Consider the following 13,491-nt stretch of genomic DNA (forward strand, 5'->3'; position numbering starts at 1 on the left):
GCTTATTAAAAAAAGTGAAAATCAGCAGCACTCACAGGTTAGAGTACTTTCAAACACTTTCAGATGCTGTTTCAGTCACAACTTTGGCCTCAGCAAAGATTTCTGGTGTAATCCTGATCTCTGACTTCAGAAGTTACGCAGTTAAAACTGTCCTGTTAGAAGAGTAATTGCTACTGTTTTTCACTGCTTAGATTTACAACTGTATTTACAACTGTAAATAGCCATAAATAGCTAGGTGAGGATGAAACCTCCACACCAAGGATCTGAGCACTTTCATACTGCTATAACAATGTCTTTATTGTACCAAGAGTAGCTACTGATGCATTTAAAGCACCATTGTAAAGACAAGCCATAAGTATTAAAATTCCAGCTCTATTAGGGGACATTTATGGGTTTCTTTCCTTGACTTGTACAAATCACCGCTGTGCTTGTGCTGACTTCCCATCCCCTTTGATACTCCTCAGCCAGATCCATAGATGCCAAGAAAGCAAGAACTATGGACGGAGGACTGCGAAGAAAAACAATGTTATTCTAAGAGACAGTTGCATACGTGTACGCTCAGTTATACAGGATTATACACCAGCCCCGATACAATGCAGATCCTTTTGGTTCCCTGTCACCTGTGGTTTTGGGAGCCCCAGTTTTGCCCTCTGTCACCTACAACAAGATGAAGGGGAGACAGGATAGGATAGAACAGGACAGGACAGGACAGGACAGGATAATTCAATTGGAAGAGACCCTCAAATATCAATTCCAACTGCCTGATCTCTTCAGGGATAACCAAAAGGTAGTCCTGCCATCAGCGACCAGGGAGCAGAGACCAGCACCTCCCTCTGTGCTTCCCCTGCTCAGGGAGTTGCAGGTAGGTGACCTCCCAGCCTCCTTTCCTCCAAACTAAACAAACCCAAGTGTCCTCAGCCTCTCCTCACAGGACATGCCTGCCAGCCCTTCTACCAGCTTTTGCCCTCCTCTAGATGCATTCAAATACCTTAACATCACTTTTATATTGTGGGCCCAGAATTGGACACAATGTTCAAGGTGAGGATGCATCAATGCCGAGGGAAGACCAACCAGTATCATCTGCCTGGACTTCTGTAAGGCCCTTGACACATCTTCTGTCCATGCTTTGCTTAAATTTACTCTCAGATATTTCTTGAGTAGCTCAGTACTCTTCACAATATGGTACGGACAGTGGAAATTGGAACATGCCCCACATTTCCCAGAAGGCTGAACTCAAAGCACCTGTGATGCTCCCAGTTGTGCTGGTTTTCTAATCAGACACCCACAGGGGCTCTAATGAGAAGTGCTGATTAAGTCCCCTGCTCTGTCTGCTGCATCTAGGTGCGAGTCTGGGCTCAGATTTCTAGCACCTGCTGTGAGCAGGTCCTCCCTGCCTTCGCATTCAGCCCAGCTCTTCTCACAACATCTGCCTCCGAGCTCAGACCCAGTCCCTTCACATGGTGCACACACACATTCTGTTTGAGTCTGGATTTGGCGTTCCTGGCATAGGTCCATCTCTTCAGCAAACAACAGCTAATTAAATTAATTCATGAAACAGAACACGGCGGTAAGAATTTCACTTCAGCACCACAGGGATGTGTTATTGCAGATCTCATCCTCAAAGCACAGTAAAGTAAGACTTTTAAACTACTGTGTTCTGTCTTTATTCACACACACACACAAGGAGTATTTATTAAATTAAATATATATTTATATTTCTGTTTTTTTATCTGTTTGATTGTTTGTTTGTTTCTGGTGATGGTGGTGGGGTGTTTTTCGTTTCGTTTTGTTTTTGTTTTTCTTGCCAAATTTTTTTCTCATCTTCTCTCACCAAATCTGTCACCCAACAATGCAAAACTTTAATGGGGTGTGGGGTGGGGTTGACCTTGGCCAGCTGCCAGCCACCCAGCCAGTCGCTCTCTCACTCCCCCTTCCTCCACAGGACAAGGAGAGAAAATGTGATGAAAAAGCTGATGGATCACGGTAGAGGCAGCAGGGTCACTTGTCCCTTACCCATTACCATCATGGGCCAAAAAAAAATTGACTTGGGGAGAAGTAATTTATATTACTGCCAATTAAAATAGAGCTGGATAGTGAGAAACAAAGACAAAAAAATGGAAACTCCTCCTCAGCAATGCTAGAAACTGCTCCCAGCGGTCAACCAACATGGCTGCGGGCCTCAGCTGTGTCCTGGCCTGGGGCTGCTGGAACTGGCTGGAACTGTCTGGAACCGTCTGGAACCAGCTGGAGCTGACTGCAACTGGCTGAAACCAGCTGGAGCCAGCTAGAGCTGGCTGGGGCCAGCACAGGGCAGCCCAGGCCTCTCCTCACAGAGGCCACCCTGCAGCCCCACACCACCACCACCTTGCCATGGACACACCACGCACAGATGCACTTGGGGTGGCAATAACGTAGAAAGTGAGGGGGGGTTATCTAGCAACATCTTCCTCCTGACGTGCCACCTGCTGAGGGAGATTAAGGAAAGCAAATTCTCCACTGAGCTCACTAAAACTGCATCTTTTTCAGGTAATGATGAGCTAGATTTCATATGTACTCATCTCAGCTAAGGGACAAGCTTTTCATAGCCAGCATGGAGAAAGGCATGTGGTCAGTCAGTGGGAGCACAGATTCTCCATGACGGAGATGCATTCCCTTCCAGTGAAACCTGCAGGATGGTTTTTCCCCTCTTTTCAGGAAAGGCTTTTCCCTTTGGGGGACTGATCTTTATATACAAATACCTCCGTTTCTTTCATGAAATGGAACAGAGCTGTTTCCTAAAGGCCTGCTGTGACCATGGAGCTGCAGTGGAAATGCAGAGGGGTCAACTGTGAATGTAGATCTCAGACAGAGGTGGGCTCACAGCAGCCCCAAGCCCTCTGCCTGCCCTTCGGGGCTGGAGACTCCTGTGTCCAACCAGCTGCTCCTGCCCTGGAGTCACAGTCATTTCAAATATACAACTAGAGCAATACATTAGTTTGTCTTTTTTGTTTGATTGTTTGTTTGCTTGTTTGGAAATCTCTTACACAGGTTTACAATAAAGCTAACTGAGGCATTTAAGATTATGAACGTGGTGATAAGAGGTCATTTGTTCTTCTTGTCTACACTTGCCCCCAATATGATTACTAGCACTAACTCACTGCAAATGAAGACAGGTTTGAAAAAAACATTGTGGAAACACCTGTATTTGTTCAAAGCATCTTCCCACATGCTGAGACAGGACACGCTCATCCAGGGAGCTCGTTCTGCTTGAAGCAGGAAGCAGACCAAATAATTTGGTTTAATGTTGCTGGTACAAATTGATTAACCTGAAGGTGAGAAAAGATCTGTCCCTTCTCAAATACAGGGCACTACACAGTCTCTGTGTGTGATTGAAATTAGCGTCTTAAAGCAGGCAGTGCTGACCAGAGACATGGACTTCAAATGTGTATGTAATTACATTGCTTTTAAGAGAAGGCACAATAAAATATGGTCTAGGCAGAGCTTAATCTCAGGCAGCATTAGCATTGTACCTGTGCTACCTCCAGAGTCAGTGAGGAGGGATGGGCACCTTGGAAAGGTGATTCATCCCGTACTAACGCCTACGCACCAGATATTTGAAGTTTATCTCTTCCAGATGAAGTCCAGTCCCAGATTAAGGATGTCACAGACCTGAAGAATCTATTATAACCTTACAGTTAACATTCATACTATTACATAAATTTATTTTCTTCTTCTGCAAAATATTGTCTGATTAACTTTTCATTCTGCTATAAAACATATTAATAGAACAGGACTCCTAATTTAATATAAAAATATAATCAAGCAACTATGTCAATTAGTACCTTATTATTTCAGTTTCCCTGTTACAGAATACAAGCTTTTGGTTTTGGTTCATTCAGTGGAATAGAGACTTATATACTGTGATAGGCAAATTTGGCAGTAAGATGTATGGTTCTGTGATACATTTGGGACCTTAGAAGATTTTATCTTTTTTTTTTTTTTTTTTTTTCTGTAGATAACTTCTATTTGAGAAGCTTTTGCTGGGATTTTCTGCCGATAAGTTTATCTTAAGTGGCACTGTCTAGTCTCAACTTCGCTATGCTCTTTGGAGTCAGTGACATGAAAAGACTGTGAGATGAAGAGCCTGTGTTCTGCTGCCTCTTCCTCTGTTCTTTATTGCTCACTTCTTTAGAGTGATGTTGGCTGACATAAACACACCCAAAGTCACTTCCTGCTGTGCAGGAAGGCTCAGGGATGATGGATGTGTGAACCTCCTACCTCTTCAGATGCCCTCTTTAGCAGGAGCAAGATGTAAGAGGAGACTTGATCCCAGCAATGGCACCACTTCATCACTTAGCAGTTTCTCGCTAAGGACCCTGGACAAGAAAGAGGACTGCAAGTCTTAAAAGTCTCGATATGGTATACGTAAGCCTTGATATGGGTAAACACTTCTTGATGCTGTATAGCATAAAAATGTCTCCTCTGAATTGCAGAAAGTGAAAAATGAAGTTATAGCCAAGTTATATCTCCATGTCACTGCATCTTGGCAGGATACAATAACTATATTCATGAAAAAAAAAAAACCTTTACAATGTGAAGATGTGAAGTGAGCATACTAGACAGTAGAATAAAATGATATCCACCAGACTATGGTAAACTGTGCATCCAACAGGGAGGAGAAAAGTTCAAGGAGCCAGAAACATAATTAAATGCTTTTGTTTCACCTCATCAGTATCAGTTTCCTTCTGTGATGACCATCTTTAATAGCCTCTATTCTAAGCCTGAGTCCATGTAATGATGCTGTAGGAAGGAAGCCTACAAGAGTTTCTTCTCATTTGCTATTGCTACATTCTGTTCCATCCTAAACTACATTTAGCCAGCAGGTCCCACTCCAGCCTCTGGAGACCCTAGGGAGAAGATGAAGCTGAGCTGGATGATATCAGCCCCCTGCACAGCATGGACTGTAGCAGCAGAACTCAAGTTTGTAAAATATAGCTGCCTGGAAAGGAAAAGCAGCAGCCTTCTTCCAAATAATAACAGTAGTTTTTTGGTAAAACAGGCAGTGTAGGAATAATGGTGAAAATATTATTCTCAGTAGGCACTGAGTAAAAGAAAAATGTAAAGAATTATCAGTCTTTTGGCTGGTTGTTTGGTTTTCAATTTGCCACAAAAAATAGAGCAGCAATAACTAGAAGATATACAAAAGAATGATCATAACATACGGAAAAGTAAAACTGGAGATAAAGATATAAAACCAAAATGGGTTGAGTAGGTTGGCTCCTGTATAAACATTTCCTAGTTCAGACTGTCACAGCTGCTTCTCCATCCCAGCACTGAAACACTAAAACCAGAATATTTACAGCAAGATATGCTAAAAACATCTGGCTCTACTGCTAAAACTGTGCACAGCTTGGGCTGATTGCGTTTTCTGATTTCTAAAATTCTAAAGAGTAAGAGAAGCACCTGAATACCTTATTAACCATCTGCCACTGAACTCATGCCTCTGTCATACCTGTTTGCTACTATCCTAAAAAACAACCAACCAAACAAAAAACAACAATGGATTTTAACAGCTAGGGGCAGACCACAGACCAGCAGCCACCCATCACCACCCGTTCCTGCAAGACAAATCTTCTTGAGCTGGTGGGGATAGTGAGCTGCGCTGCTCTGGGGTGAGGATGACACAGGTTTTTGCTGCACTACAGCATTCACAAATAAACTCCTGCAGAAACAGGTCCTAAGAAAGAAATCTCGGCTCATGGGAAAGAAGTTCCCCTTGTCTGAGCAATGCAGTAGCTGAGGGAGACTGATGAAAGTACACGAGGAGCACATTTGTACGAGGTGTGAAAGAGATGTGGTTATTACAGTTACTACAGAAAACTGGCATGAACAACAGGCTCCCAATATGCAGAAATGCTGCTGGGAAGGCCTGGCACATGCTATTTGAGGACTTCTCTGGCAGAAGGGATACCACCTCACCACACATCAGGGCTGCAAGTTGCCAAGAACTGAGCCACATGGATGAAACAAATACAGTGCTGGAAGGGAAGGAGGCATGAATATCTTCCTGAAAAGTCCAAATCATTACGAACTACTTCTTCCAATGGCTCTGGAATTTGAAAGCTGATACCAGGACACTAAAAAAAAAAAAAAAAAAAAATCCAATAAACTCCTTGGAGTGGTTAAACTACAATCAGAATTAATTAAAAGCTGTGGAGAAGCATTCACCCAGGCATGTGATAATTTTGTTAATGTGATTTGGAAGGCTGAGAACTAACATTTGGATAGACTCCCCAGTTGGTTTCTACTCATAAAGAAGCAGATCCAGCTGTTTGGGGAAATTACAGTATCATCTCATCATTGGCAGACCCTATGGAAACATTGCTGTGTATCACGAAGAGGACAGTACTTCAGGACAGGCAACTGTCTGCCTGAAGAGCAACTCAGACATAGGCAGAGACAAGAAATGGTGGAGCAAGTGCTAGGTCTTTACACGTTGGAAAATGATGGGAAGGCAATTCCTATTCAGTTGTGGAACTGAAATGACCTGAAAATATTAGTGGTTTTTGCAGAGCGGGATTCTTGAACATTTCCAGAATTTCAGTTTTAGTTGGTTTAATGCCTTTATGGTCAATAAATTTTAATCTTTTCATTCTTTACATAATTACCTATTTCATATCTGTATAAATTTAGATATAAAAACTGTATATAAAGTAGTTATTGGTTAGGAGTAAGAGGTTTCATATGCAAAAGCAAAGCTTTTCAGTTATTTTTCACCAAAATACAGGTTTTAGATCATTGAAATTATTAATGAATTTATACTCTTCTATTAAACTAATTTATCAAAATGTTTAGTAACAAAATAGGTTTTAAACATTTTCCACATTTAGCTTCAACTTAAACTTATTCTGTTTAACTTTTTTTTTTTTTTTTACAGTTTAAAATAGCATTTCAAGATCAAATTTACTCCGTGTTTGCATTTTTTAAAAATTTTAAAAGAGAAAGTGTGAAATAAGTATTCATTTCATTACTAAATAAAATCTCCTGTTAAAGCAGGCCCCTGTCACTCTGGATGAGGCTGTCCTGTCCTAGGCAAAACACAAAGGTTACATGCTCTACGCAAATTAGTATTTTAACTTACTTTTCCTAAATAACTGTGTGATAACAAGCCCAGTGTAGCGCTCTGGTTCTTGCTTTCACAAGGCCTATGAGGATGTGTATCTTTTTCAATTTTTTTTGGGTCAGTATTTTCTTTTTCCTGCCCGGTGTCATGTCACATGAAGCGTACTGCACACACCAAACGTGCCAGCTATGACATGATACACACATTGCCACTCGCCAAGCTCCTGAGCTCCTGAAGACTGAGCCCGTTTTTTGGGGTCCAGCCTACAGTTCCCTTCTATGTAATTTCCATATAGGACACCCCCGAGAGATCGCTGGGAAGCAGTACAATTCCCTGTTTGCTGGTAATCACTGCCGCGCGTCACTGCCTGATGCACAGCCAAAGGCACATCTTCTCTCCATGGGCAGAGGAGATGGCAGCATCTCCGTGACCTGAAGCAACAGGACCAAAGAACAACATGCCAGCATGAAACCCTGTAGCTGCAGCCATAGCTCCTGGCAGTATCACAATGTGTTCCTTACTGGCTTGCAAGATTTACTTTCCTTTCCGAATAAAATGGAAAAATGGAAAATAAACACCACGTTAGAAGCATTTAGATATATCCTTAATTGCCTATGTATGGCAATCGGAGGATGCCAACTCAGCAGGGAGAGCAAAGGGATTACACTCTTTTCCCTTTGGCTATATATCCCATTTTCAGAACTGGGGCACTTTATCTCATAGTCCCTACTGTGGATGGGAAGTACCCATGACCACACACAACTGCTGTTGGCCAAAGCAACCTGGAGCTGCTTGGTCTTGCTTGGGAACAGACCCACAAATTTTCTTGCCATGGCAATGCAAAGAGCAGAAATCTTAATTTACCTCCAGTTACACTCTGGGGATCGGTACATCTTAAATGCAAACAGATCAAAAACCTTCTCAGATAATGTATATAAATTATTTCCTTTTCATAAGAAACTTGTAAATGTGTGTTTTTTTGTTAAAACTGCATTTTGTAATATAAATGTGAAGAGCTACCCTAATAATTTATTACCTGTGAGGGCTAAATTCCCAAAGCACATTATGTGGAAAGGATCCTGCTTACTGCTATTTCAAAGGAGTACAGGATTTGGGATTAAAGAATCTCATTATCAAAACTGACAAATTATTTTAATTATTAACATCAATCAAGTCTCCACAAGGCATAAGCCTTAATAGTTGTGGTTTTTCAAAACTCCTTTTTTTTTTACATTTCCATTTGCTTTCAAATGTTCACTGTTGGATAAGACAACACACTCTGATATAAGCAATCCTGTTAATCAGATTCCCCTTCAAATGGCCTGTGATTGTCTTAGTAACGGCAACCAGGAAGCCAATTTGATAACCGCAGCAAGTTATCTCAAACAGATGTTTGGTTTTATTTTAATTTCAGGTAAGTATACCAGGTTAGTGGTATAGGAACAGCTCATACTTTCTGAAGCACAATACTATTCAATTCAGGACTTCAAAGAACAAACAGCAGAACCTCAGGGAAAAAAACACTGTGAAGAGAGGTGGTATTGGATGAGGGCATAATGGTTGTTTAAGTTGTAAGAGCTGGTAAATCAGGAGAGGCAGGACCTCAGCTCAGAGCTTCAGTCCACACAGATCTATAATGTCACAGCCATGAGCAAAACTCAGGCAGTACAAGAAAACCTTGAATCAGAGGGCCAAAGGAGAGAAATCTATCACTGAACACCCAAAAGCACTGTAGAGCAAATGAAAATGGAAAGAAAGAACACAATAAGGAAGTTTTCTTGGAGGGAAGTGTAGTCTGGACAAAAACTGATTCCTCCCCAACAAGTGGAACCAAACATGGGAAGAAAAATGATACATCAGACCAAGTCAGTGCTGCCACAGCTCAACCCACCAGTTATGTATGGACATACCACCCTAGGGTTGAGCCCAGGTATGGACACAACCCTCTGCACTCTTCCTTTTGTCCCTGGATATTGGCATCCTCCATGCACGCACCATTTTGCCTCTTGGCAGTCTTGAGCACAGCAGAGAAAAAAGTCCCCCTAAAATGTATAGGCGATAATGGCAAAGGTGGGAGATGCACCCCTAGCTCCTGTTGTTCTCTTCCATTGGATGGGAGGGAGCAGCAAAGGGATCCTGCCTGTCCTCTCTGAGCACCTTGACCCTGCAGAGCCAAGCCAGCAATTGAACATGTGCCCCTCTACCCAAAAATGCAAACAAGCAGCTTATCAGAAAATCTGCAACAGCTGGACAGTGGATGTGCTGGGCCCCAAAACAGTACTTAATTTATTTCTGTACAGCACAAAATTTTGACATAGAGAGGAGATTGTGAAATGTTTCCAAAATGATCATTGTTTTTTTGCTAAGACTGCTAAATCTTTCCTGCTTTCCAAAAAAACATCTGGGAGACAGAAAAAATATATTTAGTTATAACACTCAAAAAGTTCATAAATTTGCTTCCTATTGAGCAAAACCAGAAACTCAGAAGCTTTGTCTACTCCAGCAAATCTACCCACTGCTGATAAAGCAGTTATAACTGGAGCTGAACTCAGTTTAACTTCAAGTGTATCCAAGGGTAAACCATCTTTCCACATCATTTTCTGAATTCTACTGAATTCAATGGCAGGTAAATGCATCAGTTCTTAACTGAATACCTAAATAGGAATTTAGGACCCTAGTTTTAGATTGCTAGGTTTGCACATTTGAGTTTGAACTAGCATCAGTTCTATAATGCTGTCAAAATTTCAGAAACATCACTGCAGATATACTGGGGCAACTCATCAGTAAAAAACAACAAACCAAATATAAAGGATTATCAGAAATTCTATGTATATTCTTTAACTCCAGTAAAAACCATCTTCTATAATTAGTTTGATCTACATTCCCTGAATATTTTTCCTCGTGACTTGAGACCTAAGGGGAAAAAAACAATGTCAATCTGTTAAAAAAAAAAATGGAAAAGGAAATGAAAACTGGTAAAATCCAGACGGGACTGTGGATTAGAGGACCCTGGTTACACCAGTCACAATGACCTATTCAAGGGCATAAAGCTCAGTGTGTTTTTATTCACAGTCATACTTTCCTACCAGGATCTGTGAAGTACATGAAGTAGATTTCTAGGTGTAACTCCAGGTGTTAGGAAGGCAGAAGGAATGTGTGTAATTATCACACTCCCGACACTCTGACTGACCTAGAAGCTGTAGTACAATTCAGAAGCAGTAACACCATCCTACCCCCCAAGCACCACGTGTCCATCGTGGCTGGGGGCTCACCAAGGACGAACTGGCAAGGAAGTTCTCATTTATGAGCACAGAAGGCAAACAGCAAAATCTTATTATTCAGAAAAGTCAAGCACAACTAATGCATTACCGTCCTGCTGCTACTGATCCTGAAAGGGTAGTAGAAATACATCACAGTGACCCCTGCTCTGTAAACAATTACATTTGTTCTGCTTAGAAAAATGTGTATATATTGCTCAAAAACATTTGGAGGATATATTTTTTTTTTTGGTCAAAAGATTGCATCCCCCTTTTCATAAATCAACACAAACTTGATTCAGTTTTAGCATTCTATCACCTTTCTATTTACCAGGCACTTTATCACTACACACTCCTTCAATGTATACAGAAAATGAGAAATGTTTCTACTGTGAGTTTTGGGGATTTTTCACACACTGTATTTTTTTAACAGCAAACATATAGGATTTGAGATCTTTATGCTCATGTTTATTTTTTGATATTGTTGATTATTTTAGAACCCACAGCTGTGTATCAAGCATCTTTTGCACATATCAGATACACAGGAAAACTAGCAAGCGTACTAGATACATTGCATTAAAAATAGCAAGCACTCAGCAGCTCAGCCCAAAAAGAAATGGATGTTTCTTCTAAACTGCATACCTCACCTTACCATCACCCCACTCTCTACTTACCTCAACCATGCAATCTTCTTCCCTCCTTCAGGAGCTAGGAAGAAGTTTAGGTTTTGCAGCTTGTGCAAAGGACCAAACAGGCTTTTAGGCAAAGCAAAGAAATGACCTCCAAAGAATAGGGTACTGCAAAGGAAGCATCCACAAATTCTCTTCCTTCTTGCTCCAGTTTGTGTCTGCAAACTGAAAGGAGAAGGATGTAGTCTCCCAAGGGACTGCTCAGGACTTTCCAGCTTTGCTGGTGGAGCTGGTTGGAGGACAACTGCTGGTGGAAGACAAGCTGAACATGAGTCAGTGGTGCGTCCTTGTGGCAGAGAAGGCTAAATATGTGTGGGGCTGCATTAGCAAGAGGGTAGCCAGCAGGTTAAGGAAGTGATCTTTCCCTCTGTTTAGTATACATAAGGCATATGGGGCATTGTGTCCAGGTTTGGGGCCTCAGTACAATGCTGGTACTGGAGAGGATCCAGAGGAGGGTCACCAAGATGGTTACAGATCTGGCGTACATCATTCAGTACATCATATACAAAGAGGGGCTGAGGTACCTGGCTTGGTCCAGCCTAGAAGTGGGGAGTCTGGGGGGAACCTAACAGCTGTCTTCAGTGACCAAAAAAAGGGGAATAACAGAGAAGACAGTCAGACTCCTCTCATAAATGCACAGCTAATGGAAAAGAAGCAGCAGACACAAGTTGCTATAAGGAACATTTAAACTGAATATAAGGGGGGAAAATGTTCATAATGACAGGGGTGAAGCACTGACGCAGGTCAACAAGAATGGTTATACAATCTCCATCCTTGGAGATTTTCAAAATTTCACTCAAGAAGGCCTCAAGAAACCTGACCTGAAGTTGGTCCAGCTTTGAGCAGGGTTCGGACTAGGTGGCCTCCAGAAGTCCCTTCCCACCAAATTATTGCATGATTCTAATAGAAACTGTTAAACTGTTAAACAGGAAGACAAACAAAGGACTATTTCATGACACACTGCTGGAACCTCCATGGAACAAGAAGAACACTCCAAAGACTCATCTCATATATTCATATCCTAAACTAAAGATTTATGTTAAAAGCATTTAACAACAGCCAGAAGTCCCAGGATCCTGCTAACATCTGTGTGAAAGGTAAAAATGGCTCCCAACTTTAAATATCAGCGCTGCTGAACCTGGTACACCGAGATCTTTCTTCAGCAAAAAGTGTCAGAGAAGCAGGACAAGCAATTCCCTCCATTCCACATGTGACTTCTTTGTCAGCATATTATTCCATAGGGAAAATTGCCCAGTTCCTTTAATATGTTAAATTAATCATTCTCTCAATGACATACAGGGCAGAATTGCTCACCCTCACCTTTGCAAGGCCAGTAAATTTTAGGCAAAATTCTGTAAAACATTCTACCCGATTCAATGGCGTATTTCTTTAATTAAACCATAGATTATAATTTGATTAGAAACATAAATTCCATGTTTTAAGACAACTTGTATGTTACCAAATGGGAAATCTTTTCTCAGATGAAAATAAGCGGAAAATGAAAAAGAACCAAACAAAATAAAGCGGACCATTTCACTTCATTAGAAGGAGAAAAATTAATACTACAACCATCTCTACCACTTGCAAAATGTAAGAAGTATTTTTTAATCTGAATAAATATGTAATGATACAGACGATAGCAAAGCAATGACTCCTACAGCAAGAATGCATTGCTGGAGATGGCCAGGCTTTGGTCTAACTTGCAGTAAGGCAGCCATCCCATCTGCCTTTTTCCCCTTCACTTATTTCAATGCCATTAAAACTACGATTTTAATGCTTTATACAAAACACTTTCCAAGTATGGCAATATAAAATCTTTCAGGAGGTCTGTGGGACCATGCCTTTTATTTTCCCCAAACAAAGTATCAATGATAAAAAGTTTCTTTTTTCTTTTTTCTTTTCCATTACTTCAGCAACTAGAAAAAAATGAGATCTACATATAAAAAAGTCTGCTGTCAGCTGGCTTCCTTCCACCTCATGATCCACAGTGCACCAGTAGCCACATCGTCAGCAATATTCACCCATCATTACCTTAACTAGAAAGATACTGTAGATGCTTGCAAACAGTCATAAAAAGAGATGTCAATGGAAAACAGAGGACCTCAAGTTACCTACGTGCTCTCAGAGAACTACAGAAGACATGAATATGGACTAAGAAACACATTCTGAGTACTTTTAATATGCATAAATGCTGTTAGGAGCATTAGGCAGACTGTAACACAATGCTTGGAAGTAGGAATGCTACATGAACAGGAAAGCTAAATATTACTTTCTCTTGAAACTGGAGAGATCTGCACCTGCCGTACAGCTCTGGGTATGCCATTTTTAGAAGCTCAATAACAAATTGGTGGACATAAAGGAAAAAGCAAGAAATGTGTTTAATAGAATAGCAGGGTTACGTATTTAATAACTGTACATAGTTAAGGTAGGTAACTAATCATTG

At 41.1% G+C, this 13,491-nt stretch overlaps 1 protein-coding gene across 6 annotated transcripts in view; it reads right to left on the reverse strand.

Moving 5' to 3' along the window:
* Positions 1–13,491, reverse strand: part of MTUS2 (microtubule associated scaffold protein 2) — a 298,437-nt gene that overhangs the window by 191,847 nt on the left and 93,099 nt on the right. Inside the window, exon 3 of one of the 6 annotated variants that reach the window (XM_083849406.1) lies at positions 36–6,116. The exons of the other annotated variants lie outside the window; for them this stretch is intronic. The gene's annotated coding sequence lies outside the window, so the exon portion shown is untranslated. The remainder of the gene's footprint in view (positions 1–35; positions 6,117–13,491) is intronic. 6 annotated transcript variants of the gene reach the window in all.

This window comes from Anser anser (assembly GCF_964211835.1).
Source record: "Anser anser genome assembly, chromosome: 1".
In the NCBI taxonomy this organism is placed as follows: domain Eukaryota; kingdom Metazoa; phylum Chordata; class Aves; order Anseriformes; family Anatidae; genus Anser; species Anser anser.